At 39.8% G+C, this 21,032-nt stretch overlaps 1 protein-coding gene across 4 annotated transcripts in view; it reads right to left on the bottom strand.

The window, feature by feature from the left end:
- Extl3 (exostosin like glycosyltransferase 3) overlaps positions 1 to 21,032 on the bottom strand; it is a 126,259-nt gene that overhangs the window by 63,512 nt on the left and 41,715 nt on the right. Inside the window, exon 1 of one of the 4 annotated variants that reach the window (XM_074055250.1) lies at positions 17,028 to 17,305. The exons of the other annotated variants lie outside the window; for them this stretch is intronic. The gene's annotated coding sequence lies outside the window, so the exon portion shown is untranslated. Of the gene's footprint in view, positions 1 to 17,027; positions 17,306 to 21,032 lie in introns of those variants that run through there. 4 annotated transcript variants of the gene reach the window in all.

Below are 21,032 nucleotides of genomic sequence, written 5' to 3'. Positions count from 1 at the left end.
GAGTCTGGCAGTGTGGGAGGAGACAGGACAGAAGATGGAAGAATTTCCAGGTGTTGGTTCATCTCCACACTGGTGAGAGTAGACGTGTAGATACCTGCTACCTGGAGGATTCAGTCATCTTATGCATATGAATAACTTAACACCATGTTACTCCTCTCAAAGACTGACTTGATTTGAACTGTAATGAAGCTTTTAGAAGAAAAAGGATAGTCACCTGAAACTTGGTGGACCCAGTCAGGACACACTTGCACCCTGACTGCTGCTGAGCACCCCTTCTCAGGAGCTGGCTCTCCCTAACAGTTTGTCAGTCTCCAACTCCAGCTCCTATCCCTTCTTTTGAAATGTGTGCCCCATCAGCTGTATGCCTCGGGCTGTTCCTCTCCATTCTTGCTGCTTGAAGCAGTTGCTACCCATTATTTCCCACCGGCAACAGTTCCCTGCTGCAGCACTCCAGTCCGGGTTTTCCAGCTGCCCTCTAGATACCATGGCAGCAGAGCATCCTATTAGTGTATATTTTATGAATACTTAATTGCCAGTCAATAAGCTGCACCCTTCACGTGCACTGTTTCGCCTTAATCTCACTGGGAGGTATCAACCTATGGACAGGGAATGGAAGCTTCAAGAAACTACATAAGTCAAGTACACAAGACCGCACCATGCAGACCTGGAGGGAGACTCCAAGTCTTCCTTGCTTGGTTTTTGGGGGTTAGTATTGGGGTTTGAACTCAGGACCTCACACTTGCTAGGGAGGTGCTCTACCCCTTTAGCCACACTGCCAGCCTTCTTTTTTGTGTGTTGGGTATTTTTGAAATAGGGTCTTCCTTTTTTTGTCTAGGCTGGCCTCAAACCTCAATTCTCCTGATCTCTGCCTCTTGAGCAGCTAGGATTACAGGTGTGAGTCAGCAGTGCCTAGCTCTTCCTCACTCTTAAACCCACATTCTTGACCAGAACAATCCAGTTATCTCACCAGAATGTTAAATTTAGTATTCCCTACACTGAACTTCCCCCTTGCTCTCCTGGAATGTTCTTGTTTGTAATAGTGTTACCACTACCTAGAAACTCCAAACCTGACATCATCTTTGACTTCTCTCTTTACACCCATATTCAATCAATTTCTAAGACTTAAAGCCTCAAACTTAGGGTCTCTACCACCATCCTCTGCAATTTTGCATCTACTTCCCTGGCTCAAGTTCCCTATACTCTCCTGGACAGTTGCCTCAATACTGAAATTTCTGGAATGGAAAACATAATCAGGAGCTGGGTGTGGTGGTAAAGGCCTGTAATCCCAGCACTTGGGAGGCTGAGGCAGGAGGATCAAGAGTTCAAAACCAACTTGGGCTACATGGTGAGACATTACCTCAGAAAGAAAAAAAAAAAAAGAAGAAAGAGATGAAATACATTGCATCTGTGTAGAAAGAAGGCACAAGGAAATGCACTGAAAGCTGTTGAACAATGCTGTGTAGGGGGGAAAGGGTAAGGAAGAGTAATAGAGGGAGTTAGACTGATTAAATATATCCACAGGAGAAATACCATGACAAAACCCCTCTGAACAGTGAACATACACTTAAACAATGAGGGACAGGAATGTAAACAGGTCCTATGGGGGGAGGGAGTTCTAGCAGAAGGGAGGGTGAATAGAGAGGGTAAAGAAGGGCAAATATGGTCCGTGTACTTTATATATATGTATGAAGATATAGCACTGAAACCTGTCAGAATCATTTTAAGTAGGGGAAAGGAAATGAGACAATGATGGTAGGCATGAACCCAACCAAGATACATTCTAAGTGTATATGGAAATGCCACAACAAAATCCCTTTTCCAACTAATGTATGCTAATAAAAATATTTTTTTAAAAAGGGAGAGAGAGAAAAAATAGTAAACAACAGCATAGATAAATACCATAATCTTTTCTTTCTTAAGTTTAGGTCTCAGTGGTAGAGCTCTTGCCTAGCATGCTCAAGGCCCTGGTTCCATCCCAAGCACCACAAAAGAAAATACAGTCACATTCACAGTAGTTCTCTTCAAAAAAGAAGCTAAGGCACCAAGACACACGATGAAACTACTCTTCACTGATCTCGTACATTTGAAAGTTTTGTAGCACTTATTTTCTCTACTTTGCAGTTTGGAACTTAATCTAAAATAGTTTGCATTATTGTTTAACAGTCATATATGTAGACTTTTGGCTACACTAAGAAATTAGGGGAGGGCAGGCTCACTGGCCTCCCCTCCAAAACATAACCACAGGGACTCAGCAATGGCAGTGCCCAGTCTCTTCTTTCAGCTAATTTTAAACTCCTAGAAGACAGACATGATTGGTCCAGCTTAGGTCACATGCCCACTTCAGGATCAGTAGCAGGTCATTCAGGATTATACATGACAACTGGGGGCCATGCTTCTAAATAGGCCTTATTCACAAAGGACAGAGGTACACACCATTCATTCTTTTAGTCATTCAATTGGCAAACAGTTAAACACCTATCTAAATATACCCAAAGTTCTTTTATGTATACAGAATTTTTACTACATGGCCCTGCCCTCCCACCATGAAAGTCACCATATAAAAAGAGATCAAGCCACCAGATAAAAATCATAACAACAGTCACTCATAAAGCATCAATTCAATTACATGTGATGGAAGATAAATTACCACACTCTGTTTGAGCCTCTGGTGGTAAACGGTCAACAGTAATGTGTACAAGTTCAACAAAAGTTCACAGCAGCACCATTAAGGAACAGATGAAAACAGAAAACTACCTAAATGCCCAACAGGAGTAGGGCAGGTAAAATATAGTGTATTCACACAAGGGAATACAACAATGAAAATAAATGCCCTCCAAATCTACACAACAATATTGCTGAATCTTACAAACAAGGTTAAGCAAAAGAAGTAAACACAAAATAAGTGAATAGTGTATGATCTCAGGGACTTAAGCATTTTATAAAGTATAAAAGCAGGCAAAACCAATCCACCCTTACAGAGTCATAACTGGAGAAGAGCACAAGCAGCCACAGCAGGGCCAGTACTGTTCCGTTTCTTGAGCCGCACACCAGGCACACAAGTGTGCTCAATTTGCCAAAACTCATCAAGCTGGTCACTTCCCATACGTGCCCTTTTATTTATGTATATCATCCTTCCATAAAAGCTTTTTTTAAAAAAGCTAGGTAATTGGGGTGCTCAAAGTTGCCTTGAATCTCCCTGAAACTTCAACACCAAGATTAGGGTTACCAGTTTTTGTTACCCTGTCCCCGTCACCACACCACCTTCTTAGAGAATCCAGTACAGCAGCAACTTGGGAAGGAGCCCCCATACTCACCCCAACAGCCTCATCCCCTCCAGCCCTGGCTACTTGCAATTCCTTCACCTGGAAACGTAGAAGCAGGTCACTGTGAAACAGTCATGCATGGGAACTGCTTGACCTAAGAACTTACATAGGTCTGGGGGAGAGAGTTTCTAGATATACGTACAGTGATACACCAAGAAACTGATCCATAGAAAACAGAGCCAATGCTCAGAGGGAGGCAAACCAACGCAGGAGGGATGGAGGAAAGTCCATCCACAGCCAGGGTGTTGACACACATCCCAGCATCCCAGCTGTCATTGGGTATCCATGAGAATGCTTACACAAGCTAAATATATAATATATTATAGCCTGAATAGCCTCTGTTCCAGGCAACCAAATATGCCCTGACTCAAGTTATAAAACTTGTCTCTGAAAATAACTGAGTAGTTGTGATGGGCAACACTACTCTGAGCACCTGTCATGTATTATCTTCCTAAGGTCTTCAATAACCTGACCCAGTAAGTGCTGTGATCATTCCCATTTCACAGAGGAGCAAACTGAGGCCCAGAGAGCTGGAGTAACTTGCTCAAATCACATACCTGCTAAGTGGTAGTGCCAGGTTTTAGACCTGTGCAGTCTGAGTCCACAGACTGAAATCTTACTCTGCTATTCTGTAGTGGAGAGAAATGCTGCCAGCCACTCTGTGACTCAGAGGCTGCACTACAGGATTCCACTAAGGCGCTGGTTTGTTCAGGAGAGTTTAAAGGCAGAAATGATGTGAAACTTTGACTGCTTAGAGAGTTGGCAAGCATTTTTTTTTTCACAAGGGAATTCTAGTTTGAACTGTAGCTATTGGAGAAATAGAAAATGCAGAGAGTGTGGCAAAATCACACTAAACCAAACTCTGTTCTTTTACCAGGATTTTTTCTTTATTTTACAAATTTCAGCAAAATGTTCTCCTAGGGAGTCTCCACTGATTACTTAATTTTTCCCCAAATGGTTACTATCCAGGAAAATGGGGTTTTTGTCCTATGGAAGGAGAAACTAATGTTAGAAGTTCTTAAGTCTGAAGGAGGGAGGTGCCAGTGGTCACTTTCGTGATGAGGGCTGCCAGGCCCAAGCCACTCAGGGTGGCTTCCAGATCATTCACCGAGAAGCCACTGGTGACCCCAACAACCTTCAAAGGGTATGATTCAGGAGTTATCCTTGAATTTAAATCAGAGAAGAACTTGCTCTATCTGTAATGCTCTGATTTTACAAAGAAAGTGCTGATAGCCACTTTTGAGATCTTTTCTATATATAAATGATTGGATGATTTTGTGGCTTATAATTAGAACAATGCATGACAATTTCTAGATCGGGGTTCCAAGGTTATTCTTCTCTTCAGTTCATCAGTGCCAAGAAACAAAAGGTCATCTGAGGCTCCAGGGACAGCACTCATTACCCTGCTAAGTGGTTCTCTTGAAGGTTCTGGCTTTGATGTTACCTTTTAAAAGTGACTGTTTTTGGTCTGGCAAAAGGTAAGGTAGCTGGGGTGGTTGGCACATAATTTGTGGCAAGAATACTGAGTTAACATCAGCTCCAGGACAAAGCACATTTTATTGTCAAGAAACTATTTGCAGACTGAGTTGTAGTCCAGTGGTAAGGCACTTACAAACATGTTCCATCCCAGCACTGCAAACAAGCAAACAAATGAACAACTCCCCCCAAAACTATTTGCTAATTTATTATCCCACATCAGAGTTTTCTCTGCTTTGTCATGTGGCTGTGAAAAACAAGTTTTGTATTAGCTTTATCCCCGGAAGCTTAGCCTGATTCAAATGTGTTATCTATATTAAGACATCTAACCTGTAATGACCAGTGAAGATTCCAATCAGTGGAGCTGAAGATGTACCTAGGGGGTAGAGCGCTTGTGTAGCACATGTGAGACCCAGGGTTCCGTCCCCAGTACCAAAAACAACCAAACAAGAAAGATTCAAATCAGCTACAGCCAACAGGGAAGGTGAAAATGTCACTGACATTTTCTAAGCTGTATCCTAGAAATTCTGTACAATGATACAAATGCTTTTACCTAAGTGAAACAAAAGGCACCTAATATTTATCCTAAATTACGCCAGGGAGTAGCCACACTGGGCTCACACACAGCATGCCATGACAAGGTCTGACTGTTTGAAGGACTTAGTTTAATTAGAGCTGTACAAGAGAAAACTGAAATTAAGCAGAGTATTGATGGCTAAGTTCCAGTGTTCTACCTCTATTTGGTTCTATGACTCCAAGATTGTCCTTCCACCAAAAAAGTTATCCACAGATTCAAAAATTCAGCTGCTCACTACCTTTTGCTTAAAAGAACCTTGTGGGAACAAAGCATTCCAACTGGCAAAATATGACAGAAGTTCTTGAAGAATATCAGTTAACTTCTTACTTAACCAATTTGGCTTTAAAATCAAAATTGAAAGCACAATTTCTAAAAGTAATCACACCACATACTTTCAAAATATGAATCACTTGTTAATAATATTTGGGGTTTATTAATGAAAAAAAACCAATAGTTTCTACTAACCAGATTTTCAAAAGAAAATTGTGTAGGTTTTAAGCATATTCATGAGGACTTGCAACAGTATGGAAGAGAGTGTTCCGATTTTCCTTAATGTTACTCAGAAAGAATTCTCAGTCTAAACAGTGAGAGTCTGGTTCTAGTAGGTGCCCAGTTAATCTCAGAACAAAATAATCCCTCCCCCAACCCAAGCCTCCAGCCTTGCAAATACGATGCCATAGGTCACAGATGGAACCAAATGAAAATGTGACCATACTTCTACAAATTCATTAATGTGGGAGCAAAAAAACCTAACAATCCAAGGTTCATCACTAATGGACAGTGTCAGATACCTCATTCTCATGGAGACATGAATAACTAGGTCACTGGGTTACTAAGAGCAGCAGATCTTTAAAGTAAGGAGATTATCATTTAGAAAAAGGATCTTTGACATAAATAATACATATATTATATAATATATAATTATAATTATTTATTATTATATAATATATACATAGCACATATAAATATAATATACAATATATATTACTATATATAAAGTATATTAAGTACATATGAAAATTCTTTAAAAGTTAAAGCCATTATGCAATTGTATTACTTTTCTGTACACGTATCTAGGCTGAAATGATACTCTATCTTTTTAATTTTATATTTAATTAGCTTGAATAATAAACATCTACATATTAGCAGGAACACTAACAGCAAAGTTACAAAACTGAAAAATATTTGCCAAGACTATGGTTTCCAGCTCACCAGCACACTTTTATAAAACTGCTAGCTCTTTGTATCAACCACTTCAAGTTTTTCTTTTTTCATTTACTTTAAGTGAACAGCTTTGTGTTCCGACATGATTCTCAGTCATCTTTAAAGGTACTTGGTGGTTTTGAATGACAGCTTGTGGACCAAGACAGGATGAAGTTTTCATCAGTCCACAGTTACATAAGAAAAGCAAAGACAAGTCATGAGTTTTTTTATCTTTTTTTTTTTTTGGTGGAACTGGGGTTTCTTGAACTCAGAGCTTTGTGCTTGCAAAGCAGGTGCTCTACCACTTGAGCCACACTTTCAGTCCATTTTGCTCTCTTTTTTGGACATTAGAGTCTCTCAAACTATTGCCCAGGCTGGCCTCAAACCATGATCTCTGGATCTCAGCTTCTCAAGTAGCTAGGGTTACAAGCATGAGTCACCAGTGCCCAGCTTAAGTTGTGAGTTTTTAATAAAGATAAATTCACTCAATTGAAAGGATGTTTTTTATTCTGAGATTATGTCATTCTCTCTTTCTTATGTCACAATATGTTTGATGAGATGATAGTGGTGGTTAATGGCAACTTTTTGTCTTCCTTACGTGACAAAATACTGAAGCCTACTCATTTTGGAACCCCCTCCCCAGTCATTTTTTATCTTACTGGTGCATTAAATCTTAGAGTCTTTACAATTCTACTCTTCCATGGCTTTTAAGGTAAGCAGCACCCCCTCACACACACGTGCACACATGTGCACACACATGCACACAAGGTGACTGGAAACATTGCCTCCAAACCCAGCCCCCAGGGATCCCTGTACCCTGACATTCACACCTTTGTGTAGGCCCCGCCCCCAGGGATCCCTGTACCCTGACATTCACACCTTTGTGTAGGCCCCGCCCCCAGGGATCCCTGTACCCTGGCATTCACACCTTTGTGTAGGCCCCACCCACACTTAACCAAGGATGGTCTGTGTGACCAAAGGTGAGGGCATGTCACTCCCCAGAGCAAGTGGCATGAGGCATTTTGGCTTCTCTCTTGGTTGCTCTTTCTCAGATTGTTCACTTCTGGCAAAAGCTCACCACTATGTCAACACACCACTGTGGAGGGACCCTTGGGGTGAGGAGCTGAGGCTTCCTGCTCCTGGCTGGTCTGGGTATCAGGAGCCACCTCCCCAGCTCCATTACACCTGCGGAAGAACTGCAGCCCCATGAGACACACTGAGCCAGATCACCCAGCTCAGCCCCTCCTGAATCCCTGACGTCCAGAAACTGAGCGATAATAAATACGGGTACTTTAAACCACCAAATCTGAGATAACTTATTTATCTTGTGCTGGAGACAGAAAGGATGCCAGGGCCTGCTCTCCATTACCCAGTTTCAGTTTACTTATTCTGACTTTTCCTCCTCCACTGCTTCTTCTGTTTTTCTCATATTGACCAGAGTACTCAGTAAATGGAATAATCTGTCTCTACTAAGGGAATCAATGCCACGAGGCAGTAGGCTTTTTCGAAGGAATTATTCTAGGTAAATATGGCCTTTTATGAAATTTCAGGAATCTGGCAAATTTCTATTTACAGGGTCCATGGCCCCACCTGTCCAAATCATCACTAGACCTACTCAACAGAAGACCCTATGTCATATTTCACTGAGAAAATAGAAGGCAACAGATATGATCACTTTCAAATACCTTCCTACCACCTTTAACCATATCTCTAAGACCTAAAGTGAAAAAAATATTATTTTAGGAGATGCCAGAATTTCTCTTCAGGATGCAAAATGCCTAATTTAGGAAATTACCTTGAATTTCCTAAATTCAGCGTGACAGTGAAAGTACAGAAGAAGAGGACATGGCTTAGAATAAAACTGAAATAAAGAGATAGCTAAATAGAGGTAAATTAAAGAAAAAAAGAAAGCCAGGCATGGTGGTACATGCCTGAAATTGCAGTACTGAGGAGGCGAGGGAAGAGGATCATGAGTTTGAGGCTAGCCTAAGCTAAGTAGTGAGACCCTACCTCAAACAAAACAAAAGCCTAAGAATAATGGAGATGAATAAAGAGAAATGAGGATCAAAAACAGGTTGCAGCATGGGAAAAGAGCTCCAAGTAATGGGGGAGCTATGTTTAAAATGGACCTATCTATTCTTAGATGTTATTTGTGTTGCTAAGGCTTTAAAATTCCTGAAGCCTTCAGTCATATCTGTCACATGCACAAAAGCCTTGTACAAGGGACTTGGGGAAAAGATCAAACAAAAAGGGTGGGGGAAAAACTAAATTCTCCCAAAATTAATGAACCAATAAAGAAATGGGCAAGTGAACTAAACAGAACTTTCTCAAAAGAAGAAATTCAAATGGCCAAAAAACACATGAAAAAATGCTTACCATCTCTAGCCATAAAGGAAATGCAAATCAAAACCATACTAAGATTCCATCTCACCCCTGTTAGAATAGCCATCATCAAAAACACCACTAACAACAGGTGTTGGCGAGGATGTGGGGAAAAACGAACACTCATACACTGCTGGTGGGAATGCAAACCAGTGCAATCACTCTGGAAAAAAAATTTGGAGGCTTCTTAAAAATCTAAACATAGATCTGCCATATGATCCAGCAATACCACTCTTGGGGATATACCCAAAAGACTGTGACACAGGTTACTCCAGAAGTATCTGCACACCCATGTTTATTGCAGCACTATTCACAATAGCCAAGTTATGGAAAAAGCCAAGATGCCCCACCACTGATGAATGGATTAAGAAAATGTGGTATTTATGCACAATGGAATTTTATGCAGCCATGAAGAAGAACGAAATGTTATCATTCACAAGTAAATGGATGAAACTAGAGAACATCATTCTGAGCAAGGTTAGCCAGGCTCAGAAGACCAAAAATCATATGTTCTCCCTCATATGCGGACTTTAGATCTAGGGCAAATGCAGCAATGTGGTCAGACTTGGATCGAATAACAAGGGGACAGCACATACGGGAGATATAGGAATAGATAGAAAACCCAAAACATGAAGGCATTTGATGTCCCCACTGCAAAGGAACTAATACAGAAACCTTAAAGTGACAGAGGCCAATAGGAGAAGGGGACCAGGAACTAGAGAAAAGGTTAGAGATGAATCAACTTAGAATGTAACACATTTGTACATGGAAGCAATGCTAGGAATCTCTCTGTATAGCTATCCTTAACTCAACTAGCAAAAACGCTTTGTCCTTCGTATTATTGTTCATACTCTCTCTTCAACAAAATTAGAGAAAAGTGGAAAACAGTTTCTGCCTGGAAGCAAGGGGGCAGGGGGTAGGGGGGAGAAATAACCCAAACAATTTATGCACATATGAATAAACGAAAAAAAATAAAATAAAAAGGGTGTGGGAGCTGAGCTCTACAACTAGGTCAACAGGAGCCAGGAAAAAGAACAGCTGTAGGAGCTGAATTACAAATAGATAAAAAAATCTAATGGAAGCAGACACTGGAAATCAAGTAAACCGGAGGACAAGCTCCCAGGCAGTCACAGAAATCTTGGATTGAGCTTCCCAGTGGAAGCAGAAAGAGGCCTTAATTGAGTCAATGTTCCTTAAACCACAACAAAGAGTGTTATCTTCGCTGACATCTGGGTATATTTGCAACAATTCTTCTTGCATCTGTTCTGGCCTTTGACAAACAGATGTTCCTAGTTCCTTTCCAAAACTAGGTGCTCCATATTTTTTAATTTTTATTTTTTTATTATTCATATGTGCATACGATGCTGGGCCATTTCTCCCCTCTGCCCCCACCCCCTCCTACTCCCCCCACCACTCCCTCAATACCTGGCAGAAACTATTTTGCCCTTCTCTCTAATTTTGTTGTAGAGAGAGTATAAGCAATAATAGGAAGGAACAAGGGTTTTTGCTGGTTGAGATAAGGATAGCTATACAGGGAGTTGACTCACATTAATTTCCTGTGCGCGTGTGTTACCTTCTAGGTTAATTCTTTTTGATCTAACCTTTTCTCTAGTTCCTGGTCCCCTTTTCCTATTGGCCTCAGTTGCTTTTAAGGTATCTGCTTTAGTTTCTCTGCATCGAGGGCGACAAATGCTAATTTTTTTGCTGTCTTACCTATTCTCGTATCTCCCTTGTGTGCACTCGCTTTTATCTTGTGATCAAATCTCCTTGTTGTGTTTGCCCTTGATCTAATGTCCGCATATGAGGGAGAACATACGATTTTTGGTCTTTTGGGCCAGGCTAACCTCACTCAGAATAATGTTCTCCAATTCCATCCATTTACCAGCGAATAATAACATTTTGTTCTTCTTCGTGGCTGCATAAAATTCCATTGTGTATAGATACCACATTTTCTTAATCTATTCGTCTGTTTTCATATCTTGGCTGTTTTCATATCTTGGCTATTGTGAATAGTGCTGCAATAAACATGGGTGTGCAGGTGCCTCTGGAGTAACCCGTGTCGCAGTCTTTTGGGTGTATCCCCAAGAGTGGTATTACTGGATCAAATGGTAGATCAATGTCTAGCTTTTTAAGTAGCCTCCAAATTTTTTTCCAGAGTGGTTGCACTAGTTTACATTCCCATCAACAGTGTAAGAGGGTTCCTTTTTCCCCGCATCCTCGCCAACACCTGTTGTTCGTGGTGTTGCTGATGATGGCTATTCTAACAGGGGTGAGGTGGAATCTTAGCGTGGTTTTAATTTGCATTTCCTTTATTGCTAGAGATGGTGAGCATTTTTTCATGTGTGTTTTGGCCATTTGAATTTCTTCTTTTGAGAAAGTTCTGTTTAGTTCACTTGCTCATTTCTTTATTGGTTCATTAGTTTTGGGAGAATTTAGTTTTTAAAGTTCCCTGTATATTCTGGTTATCAGTCCTTTGTCTGATGTGTAGCTGGCAAATATTTTCTCCCACTGTGGGTGTTCTCTTCAGTTTAGAGACCATTTCTTTTGATGAACAGAAGCTTTTTAGTTTTATGAGGTCCCATTTGTCTATGCTATCTCTTAGTTGCTGTGCTGCTGGGGTTCCATTGAGAAAGTTCTTACCTATACCTACTAACTCCACAGTATTTCCTACACTTTCCTGTATCAACTTTAGAGTTTGGGGTCTGATATTAAGATCCTTGATCCATTTTGAGTTAATATTGGTATAGGGTGATATCCATGGATCTAGTTTCAGTTTTTTGCAGACTACAAACCAGTTTTCCCAGCAGTTTTTGTTGATGAGGCTGCTTTTTCTCCATCGTATATTTTTAGCACCTTTGTCAAAGACAAGTTGGTTATAGTTGTGTGGCTTCATATCTGGGTCCTCTATTCTGTGCCACTGGTCTTCATGTCTGTTTTTGTGCCAGTACCATGCTGTTTTTATTGTTATTGCTTTGTAATATAGTTTGAAGTCAGGTATTGTGATACCTCCTGCATTGTTCTTTTGACTGAGTATTGCCTTGGCTATTCGTGGCCTCTTGTGTTTCCATATAAATTTAACGGTAGATTTTTCAATGTCTTTAATGAATGCCATTGGAATTTTGATGGGAATTGCATTAAACATGTAGATTACTTTTGGGAGTATACACATTTTTACTATGTTGATTGTACCAATCCATGAGCATGGGAAATCGCTACACTTTCTATAGTCTTCCTCAATCTTTTCTTCAGAAGTTTATAGTTTTCCTTGTAGAGGTCTTTCACATCCTTTGTTAGGTTTACACCTAGGTATTTGATTTTTTTTTTGAGGCTATTGTAAATGAAATTGTTTTCATACATTCTTTTTCAGTTTGCTCATTGTTAGTGTATAGAAATGCTAATGATTTTTCTATGTTGATTTTCTATCCTGCTACCTTGCTATAGCTATTGATGGTGTCTAGGAGCTTTTGAGTAGAGTTTTTTGGGTCTTTAAGGTATAGGATCATGTCGTCTGCTAATAGGGATATTTTGACAGTTTCTTTACCTATTTGTATTCATTTTATTTCTTCTTCTTGCCTAATTGCTCTGGTTAGGAATTCCAGTACTATGTTGAATAGGAGCAGAGATAGTGAGCACCCTTGTCTAGTTCCTGATTTTAGAGGCAATGGTTTCAGTTTTTCTCCATTAAGTATAATGCTGGCTGTAGGTTTGTCATACATAGCATTTATAATGTTGAGGTACTTTCCTTCTATTCCTAGTTTTCTTAGAGCTTTTATCATGAAATGGTGTTGCATCTTATCAAAGGCTTTTTCTGCATCTATTGAGAAGATCAAGTGGTTTTTGTCTTTGCTTCTGTTAATGTGGTGTATTATGTTTATTGATTTTCGTATGTTGAACCACCCCTGCATTCCTGGGATGAAGCCTCCTAGGTCATGATGAATAATCTTTTTGATGTCTTGCTGAATTCGGTGTGCCATTATTTTATTGAGGATTTTTGCGTCAGTGTTCATTAAGGAGATTGGCCTATTCTCCTTTTTGGAGGTGTCTTTGCCTGGTTTTGGGATAAGTGTAATACTGGCTTCAGAAAATGTGTTCGGCAGTTTTCCTTCCCTTTTTATTTCATGGAACAGTTTAAGGAGGGTTGGTATCAGTTCTTCTTTAAAGGTCAGATAGAATTCAGCAGAGAATCCATCAGGTCCTGGACTTTTTTTGGGGGGGAGACTCTTGATTGTTGCTTTAATTTCATTTTGTGTTATAGATCTATTCAGGTGATTATTATCCTCTTGGTTCAGTTTTGGATGATCATATGTATCTAGAAATCTGTCCATTTCTTTAAGATTTTCAAATTTATTTGAATATAGGTTCTCGAAGTAGTTCTGATGATTTCCTGGACTTTCATGGTGTTTGTTGTTATCTCCCCTTTCGCATTCCTGATTCTACTAATTGGATTTTTTCTCTCCTCATTTTAGTCAGGTTTGCCAGGGGTCTGTCAATCTTGTTAATTTTTTCAAAGAACCAACTTTTTGTTTAATTCTTTGTATGATTTTTTTTTCTATTTCATTGATTTCAGCTCTTATTTTTATTATTTCTCTCTTATTTGTTTTGGGATTTGCTTGTTCTTGTTTTTCTAGGAGTTTGAGATGTATCATTAGGTCATTGATTTGGGATCTTTCAGTCTTTATATGCACTCATGGCTATAAACTTTCCTCTCAGGACTGCCTTTGCTGTGTCCCATAGGTTCCGGTAGGTTGTGTTTTCATTTTCATCAACTTCCAGGAACTTTTTAATTTCCTCTTTTATTTCATCAATGACCCATTGTTTATTAAGCAATGAGTTATTCAGTTTCCAGCTGTTTGCATGTTTTTTGTCTTTACTTTTGTTGTTGAGTTCTAGTTTTATTGCATTGTGATCAGATAGAATGCATGGTATAATTTGTATTTTCTTATATTTGCTGAGGCTTGCTTTGTGCCCTAGGATATGATCTATTTTGGAGAAGGTTCCATGGGCTGCTGAGAAGAATGTATATTGTGTAGAAGTTGTATGAAATGTTCTGTAGACATCAAGTAGGTCCATTTGATCTATTGTATATTTTAGATCTTGGATTTCTTTATTGATTTTTTGTTTGGATGACCTATCTATTGATGATAATGGGGTGTTAAAGTCTCCCACAACCACTGTGTTGGAGTTAATATATGCTTTTAGGTCTTTCAGGGTGTGTTTGATGAAATTGGGTGCGTTGACATTGGGTGCATATAGGTGATAATTGTTATTTCCTTTTGGCCTATTTCCCCTTTTATTAGTATGGAATGTCCTTCTTTATCTCATTTGATAAATGTAGGTTTGAAGTCTACTTTGTCAGAGATAAGTATTGCTACTCCTGCCTGTTTTCAGGGGCCATTGGCTTGGTAAATCTTCTTCCAGCCTTTCATCCTAAGCCTATGCTTATTTCTGTCAGTGAGATGGGTCTCCTTTAAGGAACAAATTGTTGGATCATCCTTTTTAATCCATTTCATAAAGCGGTGCCTTTTGATGGGTGAATTAAGTCCATTAACATTAAGCGTTAGTACTGATAGGTATGTGGTGATTCCTGTCATTTAGTTGTCTCAGTTGTTTGAAGGTTTGATTGTGTGTACCTAAGTTGAAATTACTCTCTACTGTCTTGCTTTTTCTTTTCCTGTAGTTTGGTGCTTCCTGTGCTTTCATGGTTATGTTGGGTTTTACTTTCTGTGTGTAGAATCCCTTGAAGAATCTTTTGTAGTGGTGGCTTTGTGGTCACATATTGCTTTAGTTTCTGCTTATCATGGAAGACTTTTATTGCTCCATCTATTTTGAATGATAGCTTTGCTGGGTAGAGTATCCTGGGGTTGAAGTTATTTTCATTCAAAGCCCGGAAGATCTCACCCCATGCTCTTCTTGCTTTCAATGTTTCTGTTGAGAAGTCTGCTGTGATTTTGATGGGTTTACCTTTGTACGTTACTTGTTTTTTCTCTCTTACAACCTTCAATATTCTTTTCCTAGTTTCTAAACTTGTTGTTTTAATGATAATATGCCGTGGGGTAGTTCTATTTTGATCTGGTCTGTTTGGTGTTCTGGAGGCCACTTGCATTAGTATTGGAATAGATTTTTCTAGATTTGGGAAATTTTCTGTTATTAATTTGTTGAATATATTACATATTCCGTTTGCTTGCACCTCTTCTCCTTCTTCGATGCCCATGATTCTCAAGTTTGGTCTTTTGATGGAGTCGGTGAGTTCTTGCATTTTCTTTTCACAGGTCTTGACTTGTTTAACTAATAGTTCTTCGGTTTTTCCTTTAATTACCATTTCATCTTCGAGTTAGAGAGTCTGTCTTCTGTTTGTTCTATTCTGCTGGATTGGCCTTCTGTTTTGTTTTGCAATTCTGTTTCTTTCTTTTTTCTGAGGTTTTCCATATCCTGGGTCGTTTCCTCTTTATTTTTTCTCAGGTCTATTTTTGTCCTGAGTTCATTTATCTCTTTATTAATCATGTTCTCTGTTTCACTTTGGTGTTTATACAGTGCTTCTATGGTTTCCTTTATTTCTTCTTTTGCTTTTTCAAATTCTCTATTTTTGTTGTCTTGGAATTTCTTGAGTGTCTCCTGTACATTTTGGTTGACCATATCCAGTATCATCTCTATAAAATTCTCATTGAGTACCTGTAGTATTTCTTCTTTTAAATTATTCTTGTGGGCTTCATTGGGTTCTTTGGCATAGTTTATCTTCATTTTGTTGGAGTCTGGATCTGAGTATCTGTTTTCTTCATTTCCCTCTGGTTCCTGTACTAATTTTTTGCTGTGGGGAAACTGGTTTCCCAGTTTTTTCTGTCTTCCCATCATTGTCTTTGGTGTTGTTAATGTCCCCGTACTGTGTGCAGTTAAGTATTTTCTGGCTTTAATAATAGCACTAGTGATATTTAGAATGGAAGGGTGTGAGGGGATGGAAAGCAGAGAAGTTAAAGGAAAAGGGAAAAACAAATAATCAATTAGAAAAAAAACAAAACAAAGAAACAAACAAAAAAATGTTTCAAAGATATAAACAGGGAGAGACAGTGTACTATTCAACCATAAGCTGAAAAGGCATTAGAGACAGAGAGGATTGAAAATAAAAAATAAAAAGAATAAAGATAAGAATAAAAAAAAATAAGTAAATGAAAGAAAAAAAAAATATATATATATAAATTAAATTAAATTAAAAAAAAAAAAAACCTCCAAGTTCAAATGCAATGTAGTTTCAGTCTTAATATTTTGGTGTTAGTCTCTCAGCCTCCAATCCTGGAGATGGTACTTTAGATGTTCTGTAGTTGTCTCATCAAAGGGGTAACATAACATAGAACAAAACCAAACAAGAAAAAAAAAAAACCTCACGAAGTGTCCCAAGTCCAAATGCAATACAATTTCAGTAAGTTTTTCAGCATGCAGGTGTAGTTCGGTTGTTCTCTCATCAAAGGTAGGGAGAAAAAGAAAAAAAAGAGTCTGGAGACAGTTCTGAGAATGGTATCTGCAGCTGTGGCTTGCCTGCCTGCTGCTGTCAGCCTGCTGTTGCTGGAGGCTTTATTTATGCAGATCTCAGGGGTGAGCTTAACACTCCCCTGGCCCCTCAGGCTTTGTTTACTCAGAGTTCTCCTGGGCATGAGCCACTGCTACAAGCTTTCCCCTTTCCAAGCACACTGGGGGAGGTGACACCGCACCCGCTTTCTTCGGCCTGAGTGTTCATTCACAGTTCATGTGGGAAGTGGGTGTTCCCCCTCTCCTGTGGAGTTTTCCTCCCTCCGCCACCCTCACAAGCTTTCCCACTCCTGGTTGCTGGGCGCGTGCCCCCGCTCCCACCCTCTCTGGCCCTCCCAGATTGTTTATTTACAGTTCCAGGAGGGATTCCCCTCCCTGCCTCTTCAGTGCTCAGGGCGCCCCACCCTCTTTGCTACGTGTCTTTTTTGTTGTTATTGCTTATTACTCAATTTCTCTCTTTTTCCCTCGGTGGCGGTCGGTCTGTCCAGGGGGCTATGCTGATCTGGCCCAGGGTTGTCTGTGGGAGAACCACGTACCGCTTAGCTCACCTTGTGGTCCACGTCTTCCCAAGCTGTCTGGGCGCGGGCGACTGGCAGTCCAGGAGTCCTCCTGGTTTCTCCGTTTAACATGAAGTGGAGCTGCTATGCACCGGCTGGAGGTGTGGAGGGGTCAAAGTTTTGCCTCTTCTCGGTGGTTTTGCCTGCAAGGTGTGTCTCCAGTGTCTCTCCAAGATTTCACTTTAGGAGGCACGCTTTCTGCTTCCTCCCTCTAGCTGCCATCTTGGAAATCCTCCTTTTTTTTTTTAATATGATCTAATATCCTTCCTTTAGACTTTGAAACAACATGTATTCTCTCTGCTGCATATATGGTCAATATTCTCCTCACTAAAGAATTTTCCCTCCCTTGCTTTTAAACAGGCTCAGGGCTAGGCGGCCTCCATCTCGACCATGGACTTTGAACATGGAAAGATTTAGATTTGAATCTGTGTTCCACTACTGATTAGTGGTAGAACCCTGGGCACATTACTGAACCTCTTCTATACTCTCTCAGCTGCAGGGCTCTCATCAGAAAACAGGAATAACCACAGTAGCCACAGCACAGGACTATTTTAGGATTATCCAGGACAATGCACGCAATTGCTTGCACACAGTGGCCCTCCATAATATTGACTGCTACCATTGTCCTCATTCACTAAAATGCTTAACAGGATAATCTCTAGTCTGTGTTCACTTCCTCTACCACCATTCACTCTTTAATCCCTGGGAGATTAATTCCTGCCAACCTACTGCAATTGCCGTCACTAAATTAATTGGTGAACGTCAGGTTAATCTTTTTGGGGCCTCCTTTTGGAACTCTTCTACAGGAAGTATATACCTGCTCACTTGCCTTCTTGAAAGGCTCCACCTTTCTTTCTCATTTCTTTTACTGAGTTTTAATTCCCTACCATTCTATAAATGTGAGTGTGCCAAGGGCTCCATGGCACAATCCTCCAATTGAGCAATTGCTGGGTAACACAGCCATGACTTGGATGGCCAAATCTCTGTGGTTAGCCTAGACCTTTCTTCGGAGCTCTTGAGCCAAAATGCCTACTGGATATCTTGTCCTGATTTGTTCAAACCCAGTCATCCAAACCAAATTTATAGAAAGCATTAACAAAATCATTATTTTCTATACCTGCCTTAATTCTTTTCCTTCTCCACTAATCACCATCTAGACGATAGCCCAAGCTGGAATCATGGGCTTCATCCTTTCTGACTTCCTCACTCACCATGTCCAACTCACTACCCTGACAACAATGGCTCTAGAACCTTTGGGTCCTTCCTCCCACCCCCACTCCAGCCCTTTTCCTTCCTACATGGCCTCACTGTGTTTCAGAGTGGCCCTGAGTTCAGATGTTAGTTACGTTCTCTAGGTCATAAACTCAGTACAACTGCTTTGGCTAAGAAATTTAACCTCTGTGGCCTCATGCTTTTGTGATAATTAAATGAAGTATCACATGCAAAATAGCCAGCACATAGAAGGGCATCGGCAAACGTTCCCATGCATCCTTTTGTTCCGGGGCTTCACCAGCTGGTGTGATGAAATTTCCACCTAATACACCTAGCTTGCCCTTCTCCTCCAAAGTGCCCTAGAGTCAGGTTTCCTAGAAAATCTGTCAGGGTCCATCATCCTCTTGCATAAAAGCCTTCAACATTCTCTTTTTTTTCTTTTTTCCTATGGAACGAAGTCCCAGTTCCTTAACATGAGGAGTGGTAAGTTCCAACTACTCCTCTGGTCTTTTCTTCCCCAGCCAAGTGACTCTAAAACATAGCAGCTCACCTGCTGCTTCACATCCACCCTGGTTTAACCTCCGCAATGTTGATCTCTCTGGTTGCAATGTCCTTCCCTGTACCTATGCTCTAACTGGCCAGCATCTCTGTCCCACAAGACCTAGTTCCAAAGCTGTCACTTAAAGAGTGACTTTTTTTTTTTTCAGTACTGGGGTTTAAACTCAGGTTCTCACACTTGCTAGGCAGATGCTCTGCCACTTGAGCCATGCCTCTCCCAACCCTTTTTTGCTTTCAGATAGAGTCTTGTAATTTTGCCCAGACCAGCCTCAGACGTGATCTTCCTTCTTATAGCCTCCTTCATAGCTGGAACCACAGGCATGCACCACCATGTCCAGTTATTTGTTGAAATGAAGTTTCCCTCACTTTTTGCCCAGACTGCCTAGAACCATGTTCCTCCTGATTTCCACTTCCTGAGTAGCTGGGATTGCAGGCATGAGCCAGGGCACCAGCTATGACTACTCTTAACTGCTTCAAATTTTCACAAAAATGCTTCTATCCATACACACATACATAGGGTGGGGGGAGAATGAGAGAAAGAATGATAATTGTGAATGTGACAAAAGTTCAAAATTGGTGAATCTGGCTAAGGATAATTTCAAACTTTCCAAAAAGCCGCAAAATGGTATATAATTCTGGCAACTGTTCTGCAAAGTTGAAATTATTTCAAAAGAAAAAAAAGCATGATGAAATCTAACCATGAGGAAACAATCAAACAAACCCAAGTTGAGAAACACTTTACTAAATACTGGCTTACATTCTAAAATGTCAATGTCCTGAAAAAGAAGGAAATGAAGAAAGAGAGAAAGAGAAAAAGAGAGAAGGAAAGGAAAAGCGTAACCCGTGATACTGGGTTGGATGTTTATGTTTTGTTTTGTTACTTTGTTTTGTTTTGTGAGACAGGGTCTTGCTATGTAGCCCAGGCTGGCCTTAATCCTCTTGCCTCAGCCTCCCAAGTGCTTGGATTACAGATGTGAGCCACCACACCCAGTTTTGGATTGAATGTTAAATTGGGGGGGGGGATGCTATAAATACATTGGAACAAGTGGTGACATTTGAAAATAGACTGTATTATGTAATAACAGCATGATAGCAACATTAAATTTTCTGAACTTAAAAGATACACTGTGGCTAGGTAACGTTACTGTGCTTAAGATATTCATGCTAAATATTTAGGCACAAAGGACCATGATGTCTACAGGTTTAAATTTTTCAGAGAAGTCTTTCTCAAAATTAACACTGCCTTCTGAAAATTTTAATTTCTTTCTTTAGATAACACACATAAGTGAAAAGACATCCTGTGTTCATGGAATGAACAAATGAACTTTGTTAAAAAATGTCCAAATTACCCAGATCTACAAACACATGTCAAAATGCCAATAACATTTTTCACAGAAATAGAAAAAAAACCCTAAAATTCATATGGAAATGCAAAAGACTCGAAGAACCAAAGCAATCTTGAACAAAAAGAAAAAAATACTACAAAGTTATAGTACTCAAAACAGTATGATACTGGCATAAAAACAGACATGGAGACCAATGGAAGAGAATAAAGAGCTCAGAAAAACACCCACACATTTACAGACAATTAACCTTCTCAAAGAACACTCAATGGTGAAAGCAAGGTATCCTCAATAAATGGGAAACTTGAATATTCACATACAGAAGAACAAAACTGGACCCTTACCTTATACCATGTACCAAAACCAACTCAAAATCAACCAGACTTAAATAGAAGACCTGAAATTTTAAAACTTTAAAAAACTTGGCTTAAGTGGTAGAGTGCCTGCCTAGCAAGTGTAAGGCCCTAAATTCAAACCCCAGTACTAGTAAAAATAAAATAAATAAAAAACAAAATAAAAATTTGAAAAGTTTCTTGACACTGGTTTGGGCAATGTTGTTGGGTTTTTGTTTTGGTTTGGGTTTTTTTTGTTTGTTTGGCTATGATCCCAAATGAACAGGGCAACCAAAACCAAAAAACATAAATAAATAGGATTATATCAAACTAAAAATTTTCTGCACAGCAAAAAATAAGTAAATAATAATAATCAACAAAATGCAAAGACAACCTATGGAATGGAAGGAAATAAGTGCAAACAAACATCCGATGAGGGTTGATATCCAAAATATATAAGGAATTCAAACAACTCAATAGCATGAAAACAGGCCTACTATGGGCAAAGATCTAAGCAGACATTTCTCAAGACATATAAATGGCCAATGGGT

The sequence above is a fragment of the Castor canadensis genome, chromosome 14, assembly GCF_047511655.1.
Source record: "Castor canadensis chromosome 14, mCasCan1.hap1v2, whole genome shotgun sequence".
Classification (NCBI taxonomy): Eukaryota; Metazoa; Chordata; class Mammalia; order Rodentia; family Castoridae; genus Castor; species Castor canadensis.
This window is presented reverse-complemented; position numbering and strand designations above follow the sequence as displayed.